This window comes from Sciurus vulgaris, assembly GCF_902686455.1.
Source record: "Sciurus vulgaris genome assembly, chromosome: 2".
NCBI lineage: Eukaryota > Metazoa > Chordata > Mammalia > Rodentia > Sciuridae > Sciurus > Sciurus vulgaris.
Window position 1 is genome coordinate 78,596,977 of NC_136462.1, and position 27,489 is coordinate 78,624,465.

General features: G+C 42.5%; 1 protein-coding gene, 1 long non-coding RNA gene and 1 gene segment (V, D, J or C); 1 reads left to right on the top strand and 2 right to left on the bottom strand.

Moving 5' to 3' along the window:
• The window catches only part of LOC306654819 (T cell receptor alpha chain MC.7.G5-like), a 517,362-nt gene that overhangs the window by 110,585 nt on the left and 379,288 nt on the right, over nt 1–27,489 (bottom strand).
• Nucleotides 1–27,489, bottom strand: part of LOC306654810 (immunoglobulin lambda-1 light chain-like) — a 63,286-nt gene that overhangs the window by 30,653 nt on the left and 5,144 nt on the right. The window lies entirely within an intron of this gene.
• LOC306654822 lies at nt 1,752–9,101 on the top strand. Its single transcript, XR_013762062.1, has 3 exons — nt 1,752–2,852; nt 5,784–5,834; nt 8,404–9,101. It is a non-coding gene; the product is annotated as an uncharacterized lncRNA (long non-coding RNA).

The following is a 27,489-nucleotide window of genomic DNA, read 5'->3' on the forward strand; positions in this document are numbered from 1 at the left end:
TCATTAAGATAAAGGTTAGTAAATGCTGGTGCAAAATTGTCTCCCCTCCACAAAACAATCTGCATTGATAGCTGAGTTAATTGGTACATGTAGGATAGAGTCTCAATTTTCATCCTAAATTCTATATGTGCAAAAACAATGTATAGGAACTCTAAGAGATATTGTCCAATGGAAATACAGAGTAACTAGAGAGCTCTTTACACAGAGCCTTGGAGTATTGCATTGGAGGGAGGGGATGATTATTTTCTGGAGTCAGATTCACTTACCTTGGCCTCTAGACTAACACAAGCCTGTGTTGACTTGTTCTAGGTTGTTTTAGAGCAGACCAGGCCTGTCCTAAGTGTCCTGTAGAATGAGGTGTGGTGTTAGGAAAGTAAACATAGGCCCAGAGGGATGGAGTTGTCTGAGGTGGTAGTGCTTCTTTCTTCCATCCAAGGCCTATGATCTGAGTAGTCAGTTCACAGAACTGGTGCATTTGGGGTTTTGCTTGGGAGCTTTATAGGATCTGTATATCCTGTAGACTCTAAGGCTCACTTCTGAGGCTTTACAGGAGTGATATGGCAACGGCTCAACCTTTCCAAACGACACATGCGATGATGATGTTGCTGGACCTGGTTACAGATAGATACCCCTGGGTCTTTCTGAGCCAGGTACCCCCAAGGATTGTAAGGTCAGTGGAGTTCAGGCTCTATCTCCAAATGCTGCTTTGGGAACACGTGTTTAAAAAAAATGCCCACAAATGGCGCAAGGTGGTGCTAACTTTCAGACTTGCATGGCATGGGGTGAGGCTGAGAAGCAAAAAGCAGGAACAGGAAGGGACCTGTTTTAGGTCATTTCCCTGTTGAGATAAAAACGATCTGAGCATAATCATCACTGGGGGATGTGAACTCAGAGTGAGGGGCTGGTAAGGAGAATTGAAAGGTGGAAAGTTTGTAGAGATCAACACTCTGTGGGTAGATTTCAAAAAAGGTATGATTTTAAAAAGTGGAGGCCCAAGGATCAAGAATAGAGATTTCAGAATAAATGCTGAAGATACCACTGAATGACCAGGTTTGAAACAATAATAGCATTTAAAAAAAAATAATAATGTTATACTGTCACAAGGTAGTTCAGGTTGCCTGGGATAACAGAGAAATGAAAGAGGAAATCTCTCCACAGAGGTTTCTGAAGAAATTCAAAAGTTTAACTTGTATATTAACCTTGTAATAGAAATGAGAATGTACAGACAAGCCCTGGTGGGAGTTAGCTTCAGAAGGGAAATACTGGGAAATACAAATAAGTCATGACACTTGCAGAAAAAGTGAAAATTCCATGCCTAATAAATGGTCAGACTTAACATAGCTTGAAAAATACAATTTTCCATCAGATTATTGGTAGCAACATTTCGGTACACTTGGGTCTGGATACCTCTTGTCAAGTAAAATTGACAACTGCTATTCTGTAAGTTTAATAAGGGAGACACAGGGGCCAATTAGTCTGGTCCCTGATTCTGTGGTTTAGCAGGTCCTCTGGCTCAGAGACACTCTGAGATAGTCTGTGTTCTCAGGGCTTTTGTTTTTGAATGCTGTACAGGGTTGTTACTGCACCTAAGGGCCTTGACTTTGCCTGTGTAGGTATAAAAACCCCATACTGGAAATAGAGATGGTTTATTGCAAGCTCTGCCTAACACTAATTAATAGTAGTACCTCAAATAGTTTATATGATTGGATTCTGAGACCACAGTATAGGAATGTACACTTCTCAGTCTTTTTCTTACTGCCCCTAAATATAGCCAGAGAATGCTCTCCCTGGTTACTGGGAGCCAGCTGTATCTTACTTTCTTGCAGGAACATTCTAAAGGTTCCTTTAGAAAACTTGGGAAACTGTAAGACTAAAGACAAGCCGCAGCCTGAAGCCCAGGCTGCTGACTTGAGCACAGATGGGAGAATGTTAACAGCCAAGAAATATGAGGTCTTTGGCTCCTTTCCCAGAACTGCCAGGCTAAGACCTTGGCAGAGACTCAACAGGAAACTGAACTCTATTTGCATATCCTTTTATACATGGGAGATTAAAAGCTTCAACCTTGAGTGATCACAGTTTTTGAGAATCATGAGGAGGCATTAAAGAAGAGGAGGAGTGTCCCAAGGGAGATGAGCTGGAGGCGATGCAAGGTAGCTGTGAGGTTAGCAATGACTTTCAATCCCCTTTGATTAATCATGAGTATATTTCATTTAGTTCCTTTTTTGATTTTATCCTTATCAGGTCACATAAAGGCATTGGTAGGGCAGGGATCTGTGCTTCCCAAGTCTTGGGAGTCTGTCAAATTTGATCCCCTTTGTCCCATGGCTAAATGCTCCTCTTTCTTTCTGGGCAGAGACCTGTATAGCTTCTTGGTGCTAAAGGAAATTTGGAGTTAATCTAATACAACTTTTTATTGTACAGATGAGACTCTGAGGCTCAAAGAGGTTAACCAACTTGTCCAAAGTCGCACAAAAAGTTAGGAGTAAATGTTCTGACTCACAATTTTCTTTTCCTACAGGCAGCTAGCCCTCCTCAGCAGGTGGAAGTTTCCTCAGATCTCAGAGAGCTGCTTTCCAGCATGGGGTTTGGCACAGATGTGCCTCCTGATGCCTTCCATCAGAACATGTATTTCTGGCAAGAGAGCAGCTCTGATTACCTGGCTTTTCCCCTGGTTTCCCTCTACCAGGTCCCTATAATTCTTTAATGGAAGAAGCTAGAGGACTGAAATGAGGGTATTTCTCTCTGGTATGCATTTAGGGGAACTTGGCTTTCTTGGCCACATACTATACTAAAAACTACCCTGTGCAGACAGCATAGGCAACATGAGAATGGACAAGTGTCACTCTTCACAGGTTAGTAATTAACTATAGTTTCCATTTTAAGGATGGGAAAGAATCTTTCTATTCCTAAATTAAATATATCCCTTAATTAAAATGTATCCTAAGATATATCCTAAGAACATCCTTGCAGCTCGATAAAATCAAGCTTTCTGAAAATTGAGATCCCCTTATCCAGTTCTTGTCCCAGACATCTGAACCCAGTCAGTTGAAAAAAAAATTGGTATGAAAAAACCATTCTCCCTGTTACTTCTGGTGAAGTGGAGATACTTTGATCCCATAAAGTCTAAGGGCAACGAGGGCACAGTGTCTTACTGAGGTGATAGACCTCACAGTGATGGTCTTGACTTTGGAGGTTTTACTATCATTAGCAGCACAGAATTCAGGGAAGTTGTGTGGGAAGAACATTCCTGAAGGAGTTTTTTATTTTTTATTTTTATTTTTTGATACCGGGGCTTGAACCCAGGGTCATTTAACCACTGAGCAACATCCCCAGCCCTCATTATATTTTATTTAGAAACAGGGTCTTGATAAGTTGCTGAGGCTGACTTTGAACTCGCAATCCTCCTACCTAAGTCTCCCAAGCCACTGGGATTACAGGTGTGTGCTGCCACACCCAGCGTAATGAGGTATTTTTATGATAAGTATACATTTGGATTTCTTGTTTTGGAAAAATGCTAGTGGTTTTTGGTATGACCCTTCCATTATGCATCTTTCAGTTTTTTCTGACTGAAAATCATTCCACTTCAGACCATTAATTGTTGGGAGAAATGGAGTATTAGTATTACTGAATACCTCTAGTGTGCCAGTCACCAGGTGTGCCAGGTGCTCACCAGCAATATTTAATTTAATCCTTGTAATGATTCTGAAATTATTACCCCTATTTTACAGATGAAGGGTAGAGTAGAGGCTTAGAGAAGTCAAGCAACCTTCTTTAAGATCCCAGAACTACTAAGCAAGAAGTTGTTATTCTCATATTTTTTATTCTTCTCACTCCTAAATGAACTCACATATATAAACTTGCATGTAGTTGATAGTCAAAATTTTAAAAAATCATTCAGGTTAAGATAGGTGAAAGAATCTTGCCAAAGTTAGGGACAATTTGTAGATTGTTTTTAATGATTGTTTTTAATGATTAGGCCTTTTTTTTTTTTTTTTTTTTTGTATATGGCTTTGCCTATCTGTATTCTACTGCCACTTATTTAAGAGAGGAAAACATATTTAAATTGTGACTTCTTGTTAAAACAACAAGAAAGTTGTCATGGATCTGCAAACATGAGGGATTATCAGAGGTAGCTTCTGGAACTCCAGGAATATCCTACTCCTATCTTTTTCTCACCTTGGCATGAATCACAAGTTTTGACCTTTGTTATTTCCCCAGTGTCCCCAAAGTCAAGGGTTAAGAAAAGCAGCCCTAATGGGCAGCCAGTCCCACCTTAAAGGCAGATGAGGGTTAGGTTTCAGAATACCCAGTAATCATCCAGAATAATCCTCCTGACCCATAGGACTTCTGGAAGGCTCACTCAAGATTTGTCCCATTGGGCACCCACCCATCACTTTTCTCCTCACTCTTTGCCCCAGTCAGCTCTGGATTCAGTAAGTTGGAAGGGAAAAGACCAAGACGATTCAAAGAATAAAATGGAAAAGAAGCATTCATACAAGGATTAGAACGTAGTTCAGGTATGATCAGGGTGGAGGTGTAGACTGGGAGGGGGAGAGCCAGTTAGGGAAAGATCACAGATTGCACAGGCAAATTCTCCTTTTGGTCTGGCTACCAGGGAAATTCCAATCCCTTTTAGTTTTTCTAGGTTCCCTGTGGCAAATCAGAATAAAATTCAGCTCAGTCCTCCTGTTTCAGTCTGTTGGCTTGTAAATATAACTGACTGTCAAACTTGTTACTGGTGATAACAAGTCTCCCTCTATGGAACACGGATAATGCTCAATATCTCTCAAAAGACTAAGTTTGGAAACACATTTACATTTCAGAAGTTTGTTGGTATCAGTTCATATAGAACAGTCTGAAGTTAAACCCAGGATTTTGAAGGTGACTCTCAGGGAGTTCCAATATTTCTATGGTCCCCCCAAAGACTGAATGGACCTTGAGGCAAGAGGAGGCATTGATAAGAATCAGAGACTGAGTAAGAATCTCACATCACCTCACAATGAGCACTTCTTCTTGCCATAGAGAGACAGTGCAAGGAGGATCTGCCTAGTTGTACAGCAGGTGCTGAGGTCTGAGGGTGGGAAAGTGCCACAGACATACACGGAGGCTGCTGGTCTTCTCAGATGCCAAGTGCAAGGCCAGCATCATGGGGATGCACAGCTTCCTTCAATAGTCTACAGAAGCCAGAGAGGACTCTGGGAGGGCAATCTGTTTTTTATATAATTCAGAAAAGGAAACTCTCGGGTTGTGTGACACAGTATCCCTGGAAGCAGGCTGCCTTGTGCTGGTGTCCTTAACAGTCATGTGACCTTGGACGATACCTTTACCTCCTTATGCTTTGGTTTCTTTATTTGTAAAATAGCAATGGGTCCTTGTGAGGATTAAAGAGATTAGAACATGTTAACGACTTTGAACAGTGACTTGCATATAAAAAAAGTACTCTGAGACTGTAGGCCATCAATCATGATCATTACTAGTAACTTCTTGCAGTTGCTAATGATTTTCTTTTTCAAGGGGATTTTTATTTTAAAATTCTTTTTGCAGAAACTTCAGAAAGATTTCCTTTCCCCAACTAATATGAAATGGCGATGACTCATCTAGGACCTAAGGCTGTATCTAGTCTGGCTTCTTCACCTTACAAATGAGCCTAGGGAGGTGACAGAATTCTTAAAGGGCAGAACTGGATTTTGAACACGAGTTGTAGTCTAAGGTTTCCTTTTCCATTTTGTAATAACCTCACACACAGTGATTATCCTTGTCTAATTTCTTTGTGACTCACTCAGGGCAACTCAGAAGTGGACCAGGTCTGATCCTGTGGAAGAGGCTCATCAGTGGTGATTATATCGCACTGTCATTTTTATAATCTTATAGCACCTCATTGGCTTTCTTTTTCTTTACAGTGTTGTCTTATTGTTGACTTTCCCTTATGTTGAAAAAGAAAGGAGGGACGATATTGTCTCTGAATGGAAGGGAGAGAAAAACTGCAAGGCAGGCTATGGCCATTGATCCATCCATTCCTCAGAAGAGCAGGCTGGAGACCCTGCTGTGAGGAGCAGGACCCCTAATGAGCAGGGTTGTACAGGTTGAGATGAGAGAGAGGGAGACCAGTCTTTCTTCTTTCACCCAGCAACATGTACTGAGCACCTGCTATGTGCTCAGTATGATGCTAGGTATCCATAGGAATGCAAAAAACCCAGAGCAGGGTTTGAGACTTCAAGGAATTTTTTTTAGAAAGAGACAGAGATCACAGACTGAACTGTAGGCAAGCTCTCCGGAGTTCTTCAAGGGCCTTGTACTCCCACAACAGAGAGAAAACTTCTTGTTCTCTAAGCCTTGAAGGCTCTAGTTGGGGATTCAGCTTGGTTGGGAGGAGAAAGATTTTCTAGGCGACTGGAGGGGACAGTTGCAGGGATGAGGACTGGAAGTGCACGAGTAATAGAGTGCTTTCCCAGGGCAACCAGGTGTCAGGGTATGGTGAAAAGAATTCTGGATCAGAGTTCTTATGGTTTTGCCACTAACAGGTTGTGTGATACTGGGAAAGTCACTTCATTTCTCCATTCTTCGTGTTCTATGTCTTCACTTGAAAAGGTTGAAAGCAGGCAGAGTTTAAAGTTTTTCACTGTTCTACCACTCTCTGCATATGGAAGCAGATACCCCTCGTATGGAAAGAGAAATGATGACTGATGCTGAGAAATGGGCTAGCTGTGAACTCAAAGATTTTAAGCCGCTTCTTCCTACTGAAGAGGGTCTGATTTTTGCTGAGCCACCTCTCTGATTTTTGCTGATAGAGACAGTTACCCTAGCTCCTTTGTGGTTCCTTGTTCCTTATTTATGAACTTGGTGCATGAAACCCTTCCACACTTTCTTTAGAAGACCAGGGCAGTTAATCTTTTACCAATAACTCATAATTATAGCACAGGTGCAAAGTAAGCATGGCTGAGGTCTCAGCGTAGGAGGAGCCTTCCATGTGACAGCTAAGACAGCACACATGAGGCTGCAGGTCCTTGGCATCGTCCCTGCGGAGGCTGGCTTCTCTTCTCAATGCCTCAGAGTAATACTTTGTCAGGTTGCAAGTGAGGCTGGAACCTGACCCAATCTTGTGGCTCCAGAAGCCCTGGGGGCTGACCTCCTAAAGCTTGGTGTGTGGGTTTGCACACAGTCACACTACTCTTCAGATTTCTCTGGAATGACTTCCTGGAGAGGAGGAAAACCTAGAACCTCACTGGGGTGAGATGTGTTTTATTTTAGATTCAGAATCTATTGGGACAGTTTTGGGAATCACTTTGATCTGCAAGTGTAGCTGAAGCTGCAGATCGTGTCTAGAGCAGAGGCAGCTTGGGACCAGGGAGAGAGAGGTGTCCTCCACTTTGCACACTTTCCTTTTCTGGAGAATCAGTCCATAGATGTGGTCACACCAGTAGGGAGAGAGTCAAGGCAAAGGGATCAACATGACAGATCTCATTTTTCACTTGTCAATAATTTAATTCTGCCTTCGTCCTTTTCATTAAGTTTTGATCTTTTTTGGTCTGCTTCCATGTCGCCCCCTCCTACCTATCCCTCCGCATGCTTTGTGCTCGTTAGTGGAATTCCATCACCTGGGCTTGAAAAATGAAGGTCTGAGCTACTGTGCAAGACCCTTCAGCAAGATAAGTAGGAAAAACAGTTCCTTTTTCCCAACCTAACGGAAAAAGCTATTGTTATTATTATGTGTCTTAAAACTGAACATTAAAATGTTATTTCTAACAGAGGAGTTAGCATATACCTAGATTTCAAATATTAGGAACCCTGTCTATACCCAGGGCTTTGCTGAAATGTCACCTTCTCATTATATCCTTTCTTGACAACCTGATGGAAAATTGTTATCTCCCCAGCCCCTTGTCAACACCCTCTCTAATATTCTCTCTTTTTCTCTCTCGTTCTCTGTTTTATTTATCTAACATATTTATGACATATTTACTTATTTAATTTTATTTCCATCAAAATATGAGCTTCATGAACTTCCCAGAGCCATATCTCCAGTGTTTCTAAAAAAGTACCTGGCACATAGTAGGTAGTTAATAAATAGCTATTGAATGAATAAATAAATGTTGTTACATTCTATGAAAGCAACTTTAATCTCTAAAATCTATACTTGGAATTGATTTTCCTTCTTAATAATTTGTTGCCTTAGTAATATATTTATACTGACATTTCTTTTCCTGAAAGTTATAAATACTCATGAGGTTTTGTCCTTAAGCCAGAAGAGGATAATTTAAACTTCCTTAGTCTACTCTATGCCTGCAGGTAAAAAGAAAACTTATGACTGTTAGATTTCTTATTTAAATACAGAGTTTGGGAGTTTGACCTTATTTAAATTAATATAAGCAATTGCATTTGGCTTGACTTCCTTTGTCCCATCACCAGGTCTTTTCACTATTGAGTGTGGCATGCTGGCTGACGGCAACCTCCGGAGCCCTTGAACATGCCTTCAGAGAATGCCTTCAGCATCTGATGCACCCTACTGTGTGCTGCTAAATTCATAAATATATTTGTTTGTGTATGTATAAATAGCTAAAATAAATAAATAAATAAATAAAAAGACACGAGTGGGTTCTGTGTCCTTGAAGAACACCCAAATCAGGTGATAGCAGGGGTGGTAGGAGTCAGGAATTGCTCTTCCATTTGGGAAAATGTGTTATTGTGGTTTTTGGTTATGAAAATAGCAGGCTCTTGCAGGTTTCTTTGGTGAGAAAGTCTGAAAAATTCCTTTGGGAAATAAAGTAGAAGTGTTCAGTTTTTTTTTTTTTTTTTCCTGTCAACTCAAGACTCAGGGCCTGGGATCTTGGGTCTCAAAGGTGAGAAAAAGTAGAGAAAAGAGATAAAGGCTGCCATTCTCCCTATTTTACCAACGCCACAGTAGGATGTCCAAAGAACTTAGAAGCATTAACATCTGCTCACCAACAGTAAGTTGAGGTTCTAGAGTGCTCTATTATCAACCTGTCAGAAAGTTCCGTTGCAGTCAATAGCATCATGTAAGTGGACAGATGAGGCTGAGAGAGAAACATCTCAGTGGGCGGAGTCAGCAGCAGTCCTGTGCAGCTGTGTCCTACACCAGCACAGTGTGCCCTGCACGGCCTTCACTCATTAAATCTTTGATGTACCCATTTGCTTAACATGTATTTATTGAGTGCTTAATATGTGCCAGACTTGTTCTAACCATTGGAGTTAAAATAATGAATAAAACAGACAAAAATTCCTGCTATCAGGGATCTTGTATTCCAGTGGAGAACTGGACCAAAAATAAACAAGTAAAATATATAGCATGTCAAAGGGCGATAAACGCTGTGGAGCATCATTAAGCAGATATGAGAGACAGTGGTTTGCTCGAAGAACAAATGAAGTACCCTGACAAAAAAAATTAAAGCTGTCCAGTCCTATCATTTCAATTAATATTGGAGGGAAATGTGTACAGCTGAAGAGTAGGAAAGGAGCCTTGACTCTGGAGTTTGTTCACCTTGTCAGCATAGAAAATTTATGAGGCAGCACGTACTGTCTGAGACACTGCAGTGTGTTAAGACCCTGCCTAAAGCAGGGAAGGCTGGTTAGAAATTAATTTCTATTCTTTGCACAGTGGCTCCTGCACCTTAATCCACCACAGTGTTTTCGGGGTCCATTTGCTCATTTTTGAATGCAGAGAACTGTGGATATCAGATCTTGAGCTGATTTGTTGCCTTTGTATAAGCGATAAGTGGGTGACAATGGAAGAGACACACTCAAACATTTTGCTTCACAGTGTGGGTATAGGAGGGTGGTGAAGTTATCAATTCTGCAGACTTGACATAAACCCATAGAATTTCTCTAGCCCTCACCACACCAGCTCAAAGACCCTGTAGTTGCCATTCCAGGCAGGCTCCTAAGAAGGAGAAGAAAAGGCAGTGAATCTGTGAGTACTGCCAGAGACTCCAGTGGATTCCAGTAAGCCACCTCCTCTGACAAGCATCAGGAATAAGGGACATGTGACCTCCTTTCCTATGTGTGGCCTGGGAGAAAAGTAGAGATGCCAATACAGTGTCTACTGTGACTCTTGAGAGGAGGCACAGAGAGAGGCTCAGTGGGGACTGAGATCAGGGGCATTGTTGGTCAGGGCCATGTCCTGCTGAGTCTTGCTTTGTTGAGACCTTGGGTTCTGCCTTACCTGCCTAGGAGAGGGTGAGATGGATGAGGAAGCAGATATTCTGCATGGCTTCACACAGGGACCCCTCTGCCTCCCAACTGCCCTCAACTGGTTCCTCCTGTCAGTCAACACCTTCTGTGCCAGCTCCTGTTCCCAGCTGTCCCGTTCCCTGGAGGAGTCTTGCCAGCCACAGGAGGCTCACAGACCTGCTTCCTGTTGAAAAGATGACAATGCTACTTTGAGATGGACAATGTGGTCCCATAAATAAGGCCCTATGAAGGGAGCTTGTTTGATTGATAGCAAGGTTTCTGCTTCCTGCCCTAGAAGTTCAATTTGATATCATTGCTCCATTTCCAAATTAGATATACATGGTGTATACTCTGTGGTGATGTTAACAGTTAATATCAAGAAGAAGAATTATTGACATTTACAGCTGTAATCAAAGGAACCATCAAAGGGGGAGATCAATACTACATGCACAAAGACTCTGAGGATGCTGTAATGATCGTTGTGTTCCCTGCAAACTCCCTCTAGGCAAAGTTGGATAAGGGTGATTCACCCATGTGTAAAAGAGCAATCCAATGAAACACTGCCTCCAAATTTGAACCAGTTTTCTGATCTTTATTGGGTTCATCTATCTTTTTTTTTCTTTCCTGAAGGGTACCTAAGCTGAATTCCACAAAACAAAATATTATAAAAAGCAAACAAAACAAAACATAGAAACCACCACTACATCCTGGTTTATGACAGCCTAAATTTATATGAACTTTGAAAAGAGGAAGTGTTTGAATTCTTTGGACCTATACTTTCGAAATTCAAAACCAATAATCTTTGAAATTTCAAAATCAAACACATGAATTAATAATGGGAACTACGAAGTACAGCCAAAGCATGGAAGAGGGTCATTTGGTAAACAAAAAAGCAAGGGCAAAGGTGTCATGCAGTTTGTGGTTTGTGTGGGGATGGGCCCAGGACCTTTTTTCCTATGCTCAAATCTTCTCAACTTCGCTAGTGTGACCAGGGAAGACTGTGAGGGAAATTAGGTAGGGGCAGCTCAGGTTTACCTGAGCCCTGGTAGTTGCTCTTCCCATACACCTCTTTTGCACTTCTCTTCGTCCAAGTAACCATCCTACCCACAATTTCTGGAGGACTGTAAGCAAGTCCTCAAGGTGACCACATTACTTGGCACTACATATTGTGTCATCATTACGCACCTGAAGGACATCAAGGAGCTTACTCTCTGTAGTTCTTTGAGAATTGCCAAGGTTTACCTCTCAGGTTTACCTCTCTTATTTGATATAAAAGATCAAGGTTTAATACTTGATCTTTTATATCAAATCACCTAGCTCTGTGATCAACCTATAAATCTAGGCCTTCTTACATTTGTACTATGCATCAGACCCTGGAGATTTATCAACAAATGACAGACATAGTGCTTATGTTGGAACATAAGAACCAATCATCACTTAAATATTTACATAATCAATTTTTCCATTGCTGCTGTGGTAAGTGTTCTACATAAGTGGGAGGATCATGATAGCATATTATAGAAGCCAGGTTCTGGTCAGGAGGGCAGGGAAGTGACTTTTCAATTGAGACTGAGTCTATTATCCTTCCAGATCCACAGTTTCCTACTATTCCAGGAGGCTGACCTTAATGGAGTGCATCTACTTGGTTCCCTTGGTTCCTGGTCAATAGGAGGCACCAGCAGGAGTCTAAAAGGAAGGAGGAGAGTGAGGTGGGTGTTATTACCCTAAGTTCCTTCCTACCAGGCTTGCGTTGGCAGAGACTGCCTTCCTCTGCTGGAGACTACAGCTCCTTTCTTACAGCTGCACATTTCAATAAAGGCTGCTCCCACCATGCTTCAGGCCTAGGAGGGTAGGAGCTATTGCCAGACCCTGGGTGTTTCACCATCTTTTATTGCTTTCCCATAATTCTGTGTATTAGTTTCCCACAGCTGTCTGAAGGAACCACAAACTGGGTGATTTGAAACAACATAGATTTTTGTCTCACAGTTCTGGAAGCTCAAAGTCTGAAGTCAGCTGACAGGGTCATGCTTCCTCTGAAACTTGGCGAGGAACCTTTCCTTGCCTCTTCTCTTTTGCTGGAAATCTCTGGAATTCTTTGGCAATAGCTTAACTACAGTGTATATATACACCACATTTTCTTTATGCATTCATCTGTTGAAGGGCACCTAGGTTGGTTCCATAGCTTAGCTATTGTGAATTGAGCTGCTATAAACATTGATGTGGACATGTCACTATAGTATGCTGATTTTAAGTCCTTTGGGTATATACTGAGGAGTGGGATAACTGAGTCAAATGCTTGTTCCATTCCAAGTTTTCTGAGGAATCTCCATACTGCTTTCCAGAGGGGTTGCATCAATTTGTAGTCCCACCAGCAATGTATGAGTGTGCCCTTTCCCCCACATCCTTGCCAACATTTTTTGTTACCTGTATTCTTCTCCTGTTTTTTTTTTTTTTTTTTTTTTTTTTTTTTTTTTTTTTGGTGCGATGGGGATGGAACCCAGGGCCTTGCACATGCTAGGCAAGCACTCTACCAACTGAGCTATATCCTTAGCCCCCACTTGTATTCTTGATAATTGCCAATGTAATGTAATATTGATTTACTTACTGTCAGTAATTTTTTTTAAATTTTAATGTTTTTGGCACTGGGGATTGAACTCAGGGGCACTTAACCACTGAGCCACATCCCCAGCCCTTTTTATTTTTATTTTGAGACAGGGTCTCATTAAGTTGCTTAGGGCCTCGCTAAGCTGTTGAGGTTGGCTTTGAATTTGCAATTCTGCTGCTTCAGCCTTCCCAGTCACTGGAATTACAGGCATGCACCACTGTGCCTGGCCCTTAGTGTCAGTATTTAAAATGATATTAACTCTACATTATAGTATTTAAATTGTGGGTTATCAGAAGAGCAAGCATCACTCAAAAAATACTTTTTCCTCATATTCTGGGGAAGGAAGAAGGGTATTTTCAGTTGTATGAAGGAATAGTTATATCATGTTAGGAATTATGACATTGTTATTGTTTCTTTGGAGGTTAAGTATGATGTAAGGAGTCATGTTCAGTCCAGTCATTGTCAACTTGGTTGGACTAAGAGATGCCTAAGATTAAAGGTTTCTGGGTGTGTCAATGAGGGTGTTTCTAGGAATGATTGACTTGTGGAAGGCAAACTGAAGGGGAGACCCATCCCAAATGTGGATATCACAGTCCAATAGGTTGGGGACCTGGATGGAACAAAGGTGGGAGAGTAAGGAAGCAGCAGCAGATACAAGGTCGATTCTTCCTGAGCACGTGCTTCCATGGCTGCTGTGATCACCCGAGGACATTGGACTCCAGCTCCTTCACTCTTTCAAAGGGGACTTTGGCTGGTGACCTTCCAGGGAGTTTCTAAGCCTTTGGTCCTGGAATGAGGCTGCATTGTTTTTCCCTCTTTGTCCAAGTCTCCAGCTTCTTGGACTAAGCAGCTACTGGTTCCTCCAGTTCTCCAGACTGCAGACAGCCATTGTGGGTGGGATGATCTAGTTTCTGATTTCATAAGCCAATCTAAAAAAATCCCCTTTTTATAATCATATATATGTCTGATTATATATATTATGTTATATATAACTAAATACACACAAACACACACATATATGTATATCTACATCTATATCTATAATCTATCTATCTATCTATCTATAGATAGATAGATATATATCCTGTTGATTCCGTCCTCTAGAGAACCCTGAGTAGTGCAAGGGGTTGGGACGCCATCTTTTTCTTAGGAAATGCAGCTCAATCCCTGGCACCTGCCTATACTTATAAATATCTCTTTCATTACATTATCTCTAATCACCCTGAGAGTGCCCCTGTTCTCCTGCTGGGACCCTTTCTGAAATCTGTCTGAAATACCAGATGTAGGGGGCATGAACAGAAAAGAAACATTCTATATAGGGAATGAGGACACACACACAGACCACTGAGACAGAAGTACCATGGACTTAAAACTTTATCAATAGCAAAAGAATAGTTAGCAGGGCTCTATCTAGAACTATCCAAATTATTCAGGAAGTCTTTGGAAATTCCTAATAATGTGTGTACGCTTATGACTATGATTTATATTGTCTATAAGTAAGAAGTCATTTTAAGGGTTTATTGTTAATGAGCAGAAACAACCTTCCTCTAGGCCCAAGAGAGACCTGGTGTGAACAATAAATCAAAGCCAGAGGTGGAAGGCAGTGCAGGAGAGGGAAGGAGGTGACTGGGGAAGCTTGGGGTGAGTGTGGCTAGGGGAAGTGCTCCCGAGGCAGGGAGAGGCAGCTGGGCCTGTGCCAAGATGGAACTTGGACAAAAAGGCACCTGTCCTGGGGTGCTCAGGTGGGAGGCAGAAAGTCCTGTCAGGGCTGTGCCCTCTAATTCCACCATAAGTTCTGTAAAGCCTGTGTTCCTTCCTGCCCAGTAATTGTTTCTGTGTCAAGGTCATGATTAGGTCACAACTTCCCAAGCTCTGACCACTTTCTCTTCTTGTGACTTCTGTGAGAAAATTTTTCTCTACTGTCTATAAAATGGGGGATAACTCATAGGGTTTCTGTGAGAAATAAATGAAATTATATTTGCTAACACTTGTTTCATTGCTTATCTGTGTTAGTTTTCTCCTTGCTAAAAAAATAGCAATGATACCTGGATTTGAACAGTTAGTAGGAGAAGCAAGAGCAGTTTTGTGGGGGGAGTATTCATCTTCCCCCTAATCTCCAACAGTCTCCTATTCCTTGGTGACTTATACTATCTTATATGCTATGAAAATACAGCCACAAGGCAAGTTCTGGAGGTATCTTGCAACCAGATTGCCATCCCCCAGCTCCTCATTTGTAGAAATTGTGAAGCTGCCATTGCATATAGTATTTTACAGTTTACAAATGTGGCCACTTACTTGCTGTGTCGTCTGTTTTTATCTACTGTGTTAACACTCTAAAGCATCTGTTTAACCGTCACTCATCCTCAAAAATGCTGACTCAAGTGACATGACTTCTATCCACAGGATGTCTGACCTGAAAGCCTGTCGCTGTCCACAACAGGAGAGCAGAAGATCAGGAAGGAGGACATTCCAAGATCAGAGTCACAGAGGGGACCGAGGTCTCTGGACTGTGGCTCTGAAATCAGGCTCTGTTAGCACAGGAACTGCTATTCCCTGCATCCTTCCCACATGGGGCGGGGAGTGAAGATAAGAAGGGCTGACTGTAATTTGCAAGTGTGTCTTGCTTTTCTGTTAGAGAAAGATGGCTGCAAGGCTGATGTGGTTAATATTTCATTTTCAGGGCCAGGGTGCTGGCTGGGAGGACCAGGCAAATCAACTGACTGTCATGGAGGAAGATGTGTTTATTGGCCTCATTGGGAACAGAAGGACACATGAAAGATTTGAGGACAGGAGGGACCTCAGAAAGTCTTCTAATCCCTATTTTAGCCTTTACTCTGCCATGTTCTCAAGCAGAGAGCTGCTTTACCTGTTCTTCAAGCAAGTTGCTTAAATTTACCTTCCATTCTTTTTTAAATTAAAATTTAATTTTAACTGATACATAAAATTATACATATTGATGGGGTACTGTGTGATATTTTGATGCCTGTATACACTGTGCAAAGTTTAAATCAGGTTGATAAATATCTTCTAAAACAGTCATCATTTCTTCATGGTGAAAACGAACTCATTTCTTCTAGCTTTCTGAGAATACATAGTACAATTATCTACAGTTTCCCTATTGTGCAATAGAACTTCTTGATCCTATCTAGCCGTATCTTAGTACCCATACCAACTTCTGCCTATCTTTCCCTCACCCTGCTCTCCCCAGTCTCTGGCAACCATCATTCTACCCCCAAGATCTGTGAGATCCTTGCTTTTAGATCCCACATATGGGTGAGATCATGTGGCGCCTGTCTTTCTGTGCCTGGCTTATCTCACTTAACAATTTGCGCCAACTGTTGAGAAGCAGGTGGCTGAATGGCCCTACCTCTGCTCTGCTAAGACTTAACCAGAGTATTATCTACAAGATGGGTCTCTTCTGAGTCCTCTTTCCTCATTACCTACTCTAGTTCTCAATAAGTAGCTGTGCTGTCCTGGACACAACAGCATTTAGACTCAGAAGATCTGGGTTTGCATCTGAATCTATCACTTGCAAGAAACTTCTCCCTCTTGGCCTCAGTTTCCTGAACAATAAAGTGGGGATGACACTGTTCCTTGTGGTTGTTGGTAGTCAGGAAATTATGCATGTGGGTACACCTTGTGATCTACAGTCAGACCTCGCCAGTGTGGGGTCAGCTCACCAGTGTGAAGGGTGGGAGGACAGCCTTCAGTTTGTGACCCACAGGCAGAGCAGCAGTACTGTGGGCAGGGTGGCACCGTATTAAGTTCCCTCCGTTTTCATAGTGGCTCCAGCATTCTCCAGGGAGAATTGGCCAGTTGAATTCTCATCCCTATCAAGAAAGGTGAGCAGCAAAATTTGGCACTGCCAAAATTTTGTTTCCTCTAAAAGGAATAAATGTCTCTAGCTCTTGTTGCTCCAACAAGGTATCTGGCTTCATTCCTGAGTAACAACCAAGGTGTAGGGAAGGTGGAGAAATCGAGGAGCCACATCAGAGTATCACCCCACCAGGTTGGGACCAGAGAACCACCTTCCTTTTCAGTCTTTTCACAAACTCTCCCAGGCAGTAATTTCAATGGAGTAATTTATTCATTCACTCAATCATTCTGAAAGCACCTGCTGGCTTCTGTGGGGTTTCTCGAGGTCTGGCTGCATCTGTAATGAAGACAGTGATTTGGGCTTTCAGGGTCTCATCAGACCCAGGGAGCTGTAGGGACTGCAGTTCTGAGGCCACATGGTGGCTCTTACCTGTGCTCCAGGGCAAGTGAAGAACAGGTGAGCAGATCTGCTGCATGACCTCCCCTGAGGACTGAAGGGTGCTGCTTCTGGGACCATCTTCTGCTCTTTCTTCCTCTTCTCAACCTGGGCATCAAGTGGCCCGTGCGTTCTTAGGCTTGCCTGCCAACAACGAAGAAATGAGCCTACAGTAGCAGATATTGTGTCCCCAGAGAACCACCTCCTGAGTTCTACAGACAGTCTGGTCCTTTCTCTTTTGACTGCAAATGGTAGCATCTCCCTCTTAGAGTGAGGTTTAGAGTTCGTCAGGGGAGATGCTGATGTTTAGCTTCAGATTGCTGTTAATGCTTCTTTCCCTTCTATTCATGGATGTGTCTTTTATTTTTTGTTGCAACATATTTATTTTGGATCTTTTATTTATACATCAAGACTGCTGCTTCCTTAGAAGGGAGCGTACTTTGCCAAAATGCCAATCTTCCATGGGACAGGAGCCCGTAACTATAGAATAGAATTTAACAGAAAATATTATTGCATCAAGCTTAATTTTTAGTAGCAGTTAAGTGCCTACCAAAGTACTCTGCCCATGTCAAGTGCCCTGTACATGTTGATGTGGACTAAAGAAATCAAACAAACATAATGGGAAGATGGAATAAGTGGAACAGGCAATGAGAGTTAAATGAGAAAAAGCAAAGTTAAAGCATATAAAAAGGTTTAATGGAGTATTATAGAATTATCTGCTGAAAGGACAAAGTAGAATAAACTACAAATAAAAAGGAAATAGAACAACTTAGATAAGAGGAATGTGGAGGCAGAGAAAAGATGGCAAGGTAATTAGGACTATTACCTCCCTGCAGTGGCTCTCGACCTTGGTTCATGTTGGGGAGTTTAAAGAATTTCAGAGACCCAGATGCAATCCCTAGAGGGTCTAATTTAATCAGTGTGGGGTGTATTCTGGGCACTGAGGTTTTTAAAAACTCCCTATATAATTCTTAGGTTAACCGTTAGCCACTGTGTTAAAAAAAAAAAAAAAAGAATGTGGGGTAGTATAGGTTTATTCCAGTATTGTCTTCAGGGCACAGGGCAAAGGTGCCACTTTGTGTCCATGAGGGCTGCTGTAGGATCAGGAGCTATTGGTTTCTGCTTCTTGTCCTTTTTTCCATGACAACATGGACTCCCAGGAGCTCTCCTGCTTGGTGACTCCTCACTCCTGGCTTCTTACAAACCAGAGGCAATGAGGATCTGCTTAGCACCAACCATCTTCCTACTCCCATGAGCTCCTGCTACAGTGCTGAGTGTTTACTGGGAGCTTAGTCAGTACTTCCTGGGTTCTATCATCCTGGCCTCCTGGGTCTTTTTGTATTGAATGAATTAGGCCAAGTCTGTGTTTTTGGTTCTTCCTAAGCCTACTCTGACTTTCCAGATCCAAATTATGTCCTCCCTTCTGAGAGGCTCACTATCTGTGACTCCTGACACTACAGTACAACACTGGTGTGTGTGTGTGTGTGTGTGTGTGTGTGTGTGTGTGTGTGCGCGCGCGCATGCGCTGGAATTCAGCCTGCAGCTCACTAGACTGAGCGATGGGTTCCTGCTGTATTTCAACTTTGTGATCTCCCTCCCCCAACACTTCCTTCCTTCTATCCAACCTTTGTTTTTGCTTTGTAAGTCCCAGGTTTACTGGGGCTCTGTAGTGATTCATGGAGATGTATCATGAAGGGTTAAAATGTGTCTAGTTCCTTGAAGGGGCCACTTGCTTTTGAGGGAGGTGGATTACTTTCTGCAGTCCTGGAATTGCAGATTTTACAGTGAAGATCTTCTGCCAGAGAGAGCTGTGCATAGACTGGAAAGTTTGTGCTGTCTCTGGAAGTCCTCTTTATCTTGCCCTGCTTGCTACAAGCCACAGGGCCTGTGGTCCTCTGGCAGAACATGAAGATGCAGAACGGAGGCTTTTGTGCTGCTAATAGATAGCCATGTATCTTTGTTGATAGAAGCCCATTTATAAAAAATCAAAAACAAAAAAGTGTGATTTCTTTCTTTTCTTTTTTTAAAATTTGGGTACGAAGGATTGAACTCAGGGGCACTCGACTACTGAGCCATATCACCAGCCCCATTTTGAATTTTATTTAGAGACAGGGTCTCACAGAGTTGCTTAGTGCCTCACTGTCGCTGAGGCTGGCTTTGAACTGGTAATCCTCCTGACTCAGCCTCCCGAGCTGCTGGGGTTACAGGTGTGCATCACCATGCCTGGCTTTTTTTTTTTTTTTTTTTTTTTTTTTTTTTTTTTTTAATTACTTCTGACCAACAATATCCAGAGAGGAAAAAGGTGGAAAATCTGGATTGGGAGCAGATGGATAGTTAGTTTTAAAGGAGTTGAATAGAATTCCCTCCCACTTTGTAGTATTAGCTGTATATAAGAAAAAGCTCTCCCTGCTCTCCTCTGAAACAGAGAAAAGAACTTTGCTCAAGATTCTTGATGGGAGCCGGGCATGGTGGTGCATGCCTCTAATCCCAGCTGCTTGGGATAAGATCTTAATTCCATAGTTACATAATTCCAACTATGGAATTTCAGCACCAACACTTTGGTGCTTATAGCTGCTGAAATTCTGTAGTTGGAATTATGTAACTATGGGATTAAGATCTTATATTGATCTTATGCCCTCCAATCTGCCAGTGTCCCCTGGGGCACAGGGTGGTTACATAGCTGGGCTCTCCCAGAACCTTAGAGAAACTCCCTACTTCATCTCCCAGGGGAAGCAAATGAAGACATTTTGTCCTTCAATCCAAGAGAGAAGAGAGACTCCTGGGAGTGAAAACCTGTGCTCCCCCTCAGGTGACGGGGTGGAAGGTGGCCCTCTGGTCAGGTTGGGTCTCTGATGCCAGAGACCAGAGAGGAGGTGGCTTCTTTTCCTTGGGACGGAGGTTTGGTGGCTCTGGCACTTTGCCAGTGGTCCCATAGCCACTGAGAAATAGCTGCATGGCTCACAGTTCCACAGGGCCTCCATTCTTGGGCTCTGAGTTAACATACTCTCTATTTTTCACTTGGTTTTTATTGGAAGAAAAAGGAATGAGGCTGAAAAAAATGGTACAATGGAGGCAGAGCTGATGGAAGAAACAAGGGGAGAAAAACGTGGAATCCTGCAGGGTACTTTTGGGAAGGCACATCAGTAGATAAAAAGAGTGGCCCGAGGGGAGCTTTGGGGCCTAGAAGAAGAGAGTTCCTAAAGCAATGGAGTGGACAAGTTACTATTCAAGTGGAGTCTTGGGCCTAAAACCCAGTTCCCTGTCCTGTCCCAGGAACCTGGCCAACTCCACCTTTGCTGCTGCCCCAGGGCCACAACTTGTGCACCTCAAATGGTTGGTTTTGTGGGATTTGTAGTGACTTTTGGTGGTACATGGGAACAGGTACAGGGGCAAGGACTGGGTACGTACAGTTTACTTTTAATATGCAACATGGTTAGAGATGCCAGAGTGGCTGTTTTATAATCACCGTTGTACTGCTGCGTTAAGCCTCGTTTGGAATGTAAGGGCGGTTGTATACATCATGCCTATGACAAGTTAAAGGGCTCTTAACACTGAGCTGCGTAATGAATGCTTAGTTTGAGTGAATGAGAAGATTATTGAATGGGAATACGAGCTATCCTTCTGGCAGGGCTTTAATTGCAAAGGAGTCGGAGAGGTGAGGCACGTGCACCACTGAGCAGTGACTGTGGGAACCTAGGAAGTTACCGAAGGAGGGCGAAGAAAATGCTGCAAGGCTGCCCTTGCATGGGGACACCCTCAGTATCCATCAAACTGAAACAACATTGTGTCACGGTACCTGATAAAGCACATGGCATCAATCTAACCCGACAGCCGTGTGCAGGCTGCTGTGTAAATCCAAGGATGCAGGGTAACAAAAGATGCATAGGGAGCGGTGTGTGCCAAGGAGATGGGCTGCAAGAGCCAGGCAAGGAGGATTTTTGGAAGACTCAGTAGACAATGATCTCTCTGTGCTGGAATATCTTATTTTCAAAGTGCCAGCTCAAGTCCTAGGTGGGTGACCCAGAGGTTGAGCTGAGAGTCACAGCTTCAGCCTGTTAGAATAACTGTTGCCTTTATTAGCAAATTGGCTGTGCTTGTGTTGACTCGGTGTGGTTGGGGCCTCAGCTGGACAGCATACCAAATGCTGAGCAGAAAATTCCCAATGCCGCCGTCTGCCCAGAGGACTCCTTGTTAATAAATTTTATAGCACAAACTCTGTATTTATCCAGGGAAGTGTGATAAGGGAAGGGAATCTAGCAGAAAAAGAAAATATCATTTAAAATACCATGACAGCTGAGAAACACTTATTTTTATGTAAGAGATGCGATCCAGAAATTTCTCTCTTGTTTTGATAGGTTAAACCCCAAGCTGCATGTATGTGGAGGTTAAGGATAAACTCTTTTTAGGGCAAACAAGAGGAGAAAAAGCAGTCTCTGTGTACACACACAAGGGACCTGTGCCAGGGGCTGGTGTCCCTGTGACAATCAGGGCCTGCCTGTATGGTAATCAGGGACCCTGGCTCACTCAGACAGATGGAGTACAGAGGGGCTCCCAGCTCTTCTCTGGACAATCCAGAGGCTCCGCCAGTTCTCCTTCAAGGGTGTATGAAACCTACACACATGCTTTTGACTGGTAGAAAAGGGCTCGGGAGTGCCTTGGGAAAAAACAAAAACAAAAACAGGATCAAAATTCAGAGGTTGGACCAGAGTGCAGTTGTCACATGCTATTGTTAGAACTGCTGGTGAAACATCTTTCCAAAATCCGAGGAGTCCTCCTCTTCTGACCTCCTCCTTGGCTCCAAATCGAAATCGAGGGGTCGGCATCATGTGGTTGACTGCTACCCTGATTGAGTGGGAGAGTTTTAGGAAAGCCCCTTGACTTCTTTGGGGCTTTCCATTTTAGAGTAGGGAGTAGGTTCGACCACATTCGATGCTGTGAGGAGCATGCCATCCGTGGCTGTAACAACCAGCATTGCCAGATGGGGCACAGGAACGTAGGCAATTTATAAAACCCTCATGGCAGCTCCCATGACCACAAGGGATGATACTGGCTCAATTTAGCATTTTTAAATTTAGGCATTCACCTCATGCCAGTGTGTGTAGCTGTGTTCTCTCACTCGAGGTTGTTCATTTGGAAATACAGGAGGATGAGGCATTATTTCTTTAAATAAAATATTCCCTTTCATTACATCTGTGTCTCAGGGATCCCTAAAGCAGAAATTCAGTTCAAACATTAAATTCAATAATCATATATTAAACACTTACTATGCAATGCACTGTGGGGACTGGAGATGAAACAGACCAAGGAGCCCTGCCCTCCAGGGCTTTATAAATTAGGAGGAGGATGAAGGAAGTAACCAAATAGTTGCTGTGAATGGGAGAACACATGAAATAACTCAGGAGAGGCAGGTGCAATGGTAGTTTAGTAGAGGGGAGATTATATCCTCAGAGGAGTTTTGCATTGGAGTTATAAATTCCTGAGTTGTGAGCGTATATGTGAAATTTAATGCTGCGAGGATGAATGAGCTCACTTAGGGAGAGAGAGGGAAGAAGAGAGAGACCCAGGCAAGGGTGCTTGGTATTTAGAAGCTCCATTGAGAAGGAGGAGCCAGCCGAGGGGAACTGAGGAGAAGCCAATGATGGAGAGAAAAATCAGCAGAGCATGGCAGCCCAGAGGCTAAATGTGGAAGGAATGGGTGGCCAGCGGTGCAGCACCCTGCCAGGAGGTTGTCCATCGCTGGCTATCACTCATGTGTCTGTCTCACGTCTGTTTCCTCTTATTTCAAACTGATCAGTGCATGACCGCAGAGTCCATGTCTATTTTGCCCACTCTATATACTCAGTGCCTGGCACAGAGTAGGAATTTAAGATCTATTTGTTACACAAAGAAAGGAAGGAATCGAGGCCATGCTGAGGTGTTTACACTTAATTCAGTAGGCAAAGAGTGATATCTGAATAGCATTTTTGGACATGAGTTGGGTCTTAGCAAAACATGCACCCTTCTTTTGGAGGCCTAGACAGACCCGCTGGCCTCAGTCATATCTCTTCTCAACATCAGTAGGTCTCCTTCAATCTAGGTGCACAGAGACGAGGAAACAGCAAGAATTCATCTGACGGATTCTCCCATAATCCTTTAGGATTCTAGTGTTTGCTACTAGAATCTCATGAGACATTACAAAAAGAATTCTACCATCCCAGTCCTGGGTTAAACAGGTATCTTTACAAAGCATGGGTTCTCAGTGTTTAATATGCTAAAAAGAATCATGACTATTAAGGGACACTTAATGTGCAGCACTCACTGAAATTATCTGACCACGGAATTCTTTTTAATTGTGCTGCAACTGTTCTCATCTTGAGGGGCAGGGCTGTTCTGAAGAATGATTTTTCAAATGTTGCCCTAAAGCTTTCCAACCATCCCAAGAAGAAAAAAAAAAAAAATCACACCAAATTCCTTTTTAGTTGACGTAAGGAGAAACTTCCCATGTTGGAGGCAAGTTTCTCATCTGGTAGGTTATAATGATAATTCTGAAGTATTTGATCCCTCCTCCAATGTAAGAGGAGTATGTTGCTGTGGGTCTTGTGGTGGCTTTTGCAGGAGGGGTACAAGTCCCTGCTCAGTTGATTTGGGACTTTGCTGTGGAAGGGCTGTGGCCAATGAGTATGAGAGCACATGATGTTTACCATGTCAGAGCAGAAGTCTTAAGAAACTTCTTGAGCTTCAGCTAGCAGCTCTCTTGTTCTTTTTCTTCTGCCACAAGAACTGTGTGTCCCAATTGTGACTAATCTGTCATCCTGGGCTCTAAAATGGAAAGACAAAATTTGCTTAGTGGCAAACTTGAGCCACCAACTTGTGACAGAAGTGGGAACAAAAAGTAAATATTCATTGCTGAACACCATTGGGCATACTTTGTTACCACAGCAGAGCTGACTGACACAAAGAAGAAAATATGGACAGCTGACATGAATAGGACCACTGTTTCCTTCTGGAGCTCTGAGAAGAGACAACTCCAGAAGAGAAACAGAAAGTGGAATCGGAATGGCTCCATTTATAGCCGAACATTCTTTACACTTCACAGGAGAAGATTTTCTCTGTATAAAAACAACTCCATGAATGGAAACAACTCAATCTAGCTCAGATAAAGATTTATAGATCTAGTGTAGGCTATAAGGTACCTGCATATCTGAGAATAAATCTCAATATTTCTCACAACACAAATGAAAGAGCACACCAACATGGAAGTTCACGGTCAGTTCCAATGGCATTATCTGCCTCCCCGCAGAGCACCTAGCTTTCTTAATAGTCTCTCCAGGTTTCCTCAGAGTCCCCATTAGCAGGATGATGGGAGGAGGTCTGTGCCCCAGCAGCATCAAGTTCTGGGAGATCCCAGAGATTTGGGATGGCTCTTTAATAAGAACAGAAACTTCAAGGGAGTGATCACGATTGGGGGAAATTATATTCTTTCCCTCTCCCCTTCCTCGTTGCTTTGCTTAGTTCTTTATCTTCTCAACCCAGATGACTACCACTTTAGCTGGTCTCTTTCACGGGCAGAACATGGTAGTATTTTTGGAGATTTCTAAGCTTGCCTCAACAGGGAATTAGATGTGTCCTTTGGTTAAGGAGTCCCTGTGAAAGCTCTGACACACATTTACTTCCCTGAAAAAAGAAACTGATTGTATCTAGTGCTGGGTTCAGTATTTTTTTCCATCAAATTTCAGTTTGTTTATTGCCAGTTATTTACTTTAACTGTAAACGTCATAGTTCTGTGAGTGTGTGTGTGTGTGTGTGTGTGTGTGTGTGTGTGTGTGTGTGACTATTTCACTGTTGTGGATGCTCATCTTCTCTCCTGAGTCATTTGAAGGGACCCCAAGCACACCACACCTGGGGGAGTAAGTGTGTTCTGATATGAGCGCATGTCACCTCTGAGAAGCCTTCCCAGCTCTGGGCCATCACAGCCGTCTTTATGTTCTTGCAGCTGTTTGCTCCTTCCTCGGTTACAAAGGCTCCATTTTCATGTCTGTTTTTACCAGTAGGAAGAACGTCTTGAGGACAGGAATGGAGCTTTGGCTGGTTTGAAGCTCAGCACAAGGCGTAGCACCAGGAGCGTTGTAGTGTTCGGTGCATATTTGAGGGATGAGGATAAGCGTCCCTGTAATTGTAGGCTTGTGTATTTTAATAATATAGCTACCAAAAATAACCACATAAAACCAAAAACACCAACAGGGCCCATCACGCTCAGTTAGGAGTCACTGGGAAGATAATAATCATATAGGGCCCCTTGAATTTCCTCAAAGCCTGCTGTACTCTCTGCTCAGGTTTTGCTTACCTGTTCAGGGCCCTGCATGTGACCTGGCTCAGACCTGCTGTGGTCCTGTGTACCCCAAAATGGGCTCTTGAGTATACCAAACAGAATGGGTAGATTATCAGTGTCCTCTGGAAACTCTTAGACTCCAGATTGGGGTAAATTTGAGGTCTTTAAAACCCTTCAAAAGTAAGAATATGGAAAGACTTAGGGCCACATGCCACCCAGAATCTACCATGATAAACTCCCAGAATTTGGGAGATTTAGCTATTTTTTTATATAAGTACATTTATGTAATTTTCATGTTCAATGTATATAAAATCAGATTTGATCCTGGTTCTTCCAGAGTCTACAAACTAGTGAAAAAATAGGCCCAATCAAATTAATGAAAGGTTATAAGCTGACATATGAAAGTATTTAAGAAGAAACAACCTGACTTGTTGGGAGATCCAAAGCCCCTGAGAAATCTGTGTGGATTTTGGTCCAAAAAAATAAGTAGGAGTTAAACAAGTGAAAGGAGATGGCAGAAATGTTTCATAGAGAAGGAATAATATGTGCAAAGCCCTGAGGTTGGAAGGCATCTGGTACATTCAAGCAACTGTAAGAAGGCACATTGGACAGGAGCATGGAAAGATGAAGGCAGAAAGAGCACAAGGTGTTTGGCGGAAGTGGGTCAGCGTCAGAGGTCTTTTAAGGATGTAGATTTTTTTTTTCTATAAGGAATGGGAAATGCTGATGAATTTTTACTCAGGGACATGATGCAATCATATTTGCATTGAGGAGGCGATTCTGGCTGATGTGGGGAGGACATATTGGAAGACACCAGAGACTGTATAGCTTATTCAAAAGGTCACAGAGATTATTGAAAAGAGAAAATGGTAGTATGGATGAAGGTGTCGTCAGTGGAGAACAGAGAGCACAGGATGGATTTGAATGGAAGGTGTTATTCACTAAGATGAGGAGCATTAGAAAAGGACCATATTTTCCAGGAAGGTTGATTTACATCTGGGAGTTGACTTGAAGCATCTTTGAGATATCTAGATAGAAATGTTGAACAGTCAAGTGGATGGCAGATATTAATTCACGTATTCAACACATATTTATTGACTACTCACTTTTTTGTTAGTCATTCTGCTAAGAACGATGGGGTACAGGAAAATATATTGAACTTGGGATTCTTAAGGAGCTTGAAATTTATTGGACTGTCATGAGGAATTGTTGGACATGATTTTTATCTTCAAATATTTGAGTATGTGAAGGTGAAACTTACCCTGTGTTGCTCCAGAAGGCATAACAAATATAAAGATATAAAGTTATAGGGAGGCAGATCTCAATTTGGTAGAGAAGATAGTTTTTTAAAATAAGAACCATCATTGAACATATTTGAATGGAGAATGGATGAACATTTATTCAATCAACATTTAATGAACATGTAAATTGAATGGAGGGATTCCTGCTTGACCTTTAAGTTCCCTTCTGGCTTTCAAATTCAATGATTTTAATTTTCTGTTTAAAATCTTAATTGTTCAGAGTGAAGGTCACAGCTTGGATTCCCTTGGGTCCATTTCCTTCTTTGGACCCTAACTATATACTCCCTGGGTACTTACAAGATGCTATAATGAGAACCTTCTTTAAGACTGTGATACTTTCAGAATATACAGTGTGTTGAGTGATGGAATTCTCCTTTCTGTCCACTGTCCATGTCCTCCTCTGATGCATGGGAAGAGGCAGACTCCCATGGTTTCAGAAATCCTTCTGTCCTCTTGCTTCTCAGTCATAACCATGGTTCTACAATGTTGGTGTCCTGTTTGTAAATGCAGTCAGTAAATGGCACTGTTCCTGGACACAGGATGCCTTCCTCTTCCTGCCTTTTGGGAAATCAGATGGGAATCTTCTGCTCTAAGTGACACAGGAGATGTCCTGTGGACTCTGCGTGGGAGCCAGGTGGAAGTGGTTCTGACCATTCACTGATAACTGAACTCAGACCTCTTGTGGACAGTGGGTAGACAGTCTCTAGGATTTCTCTTCAATACTCTGAACTCTTTCAACTGAGCCCTTTTCATATGGATAAAAATCACAGAAAGCAGGACAATGGTGGTGACAATGACATGAACTTGGAGCCAACTCTCAATTGCTGTTACTGTGGCGTGG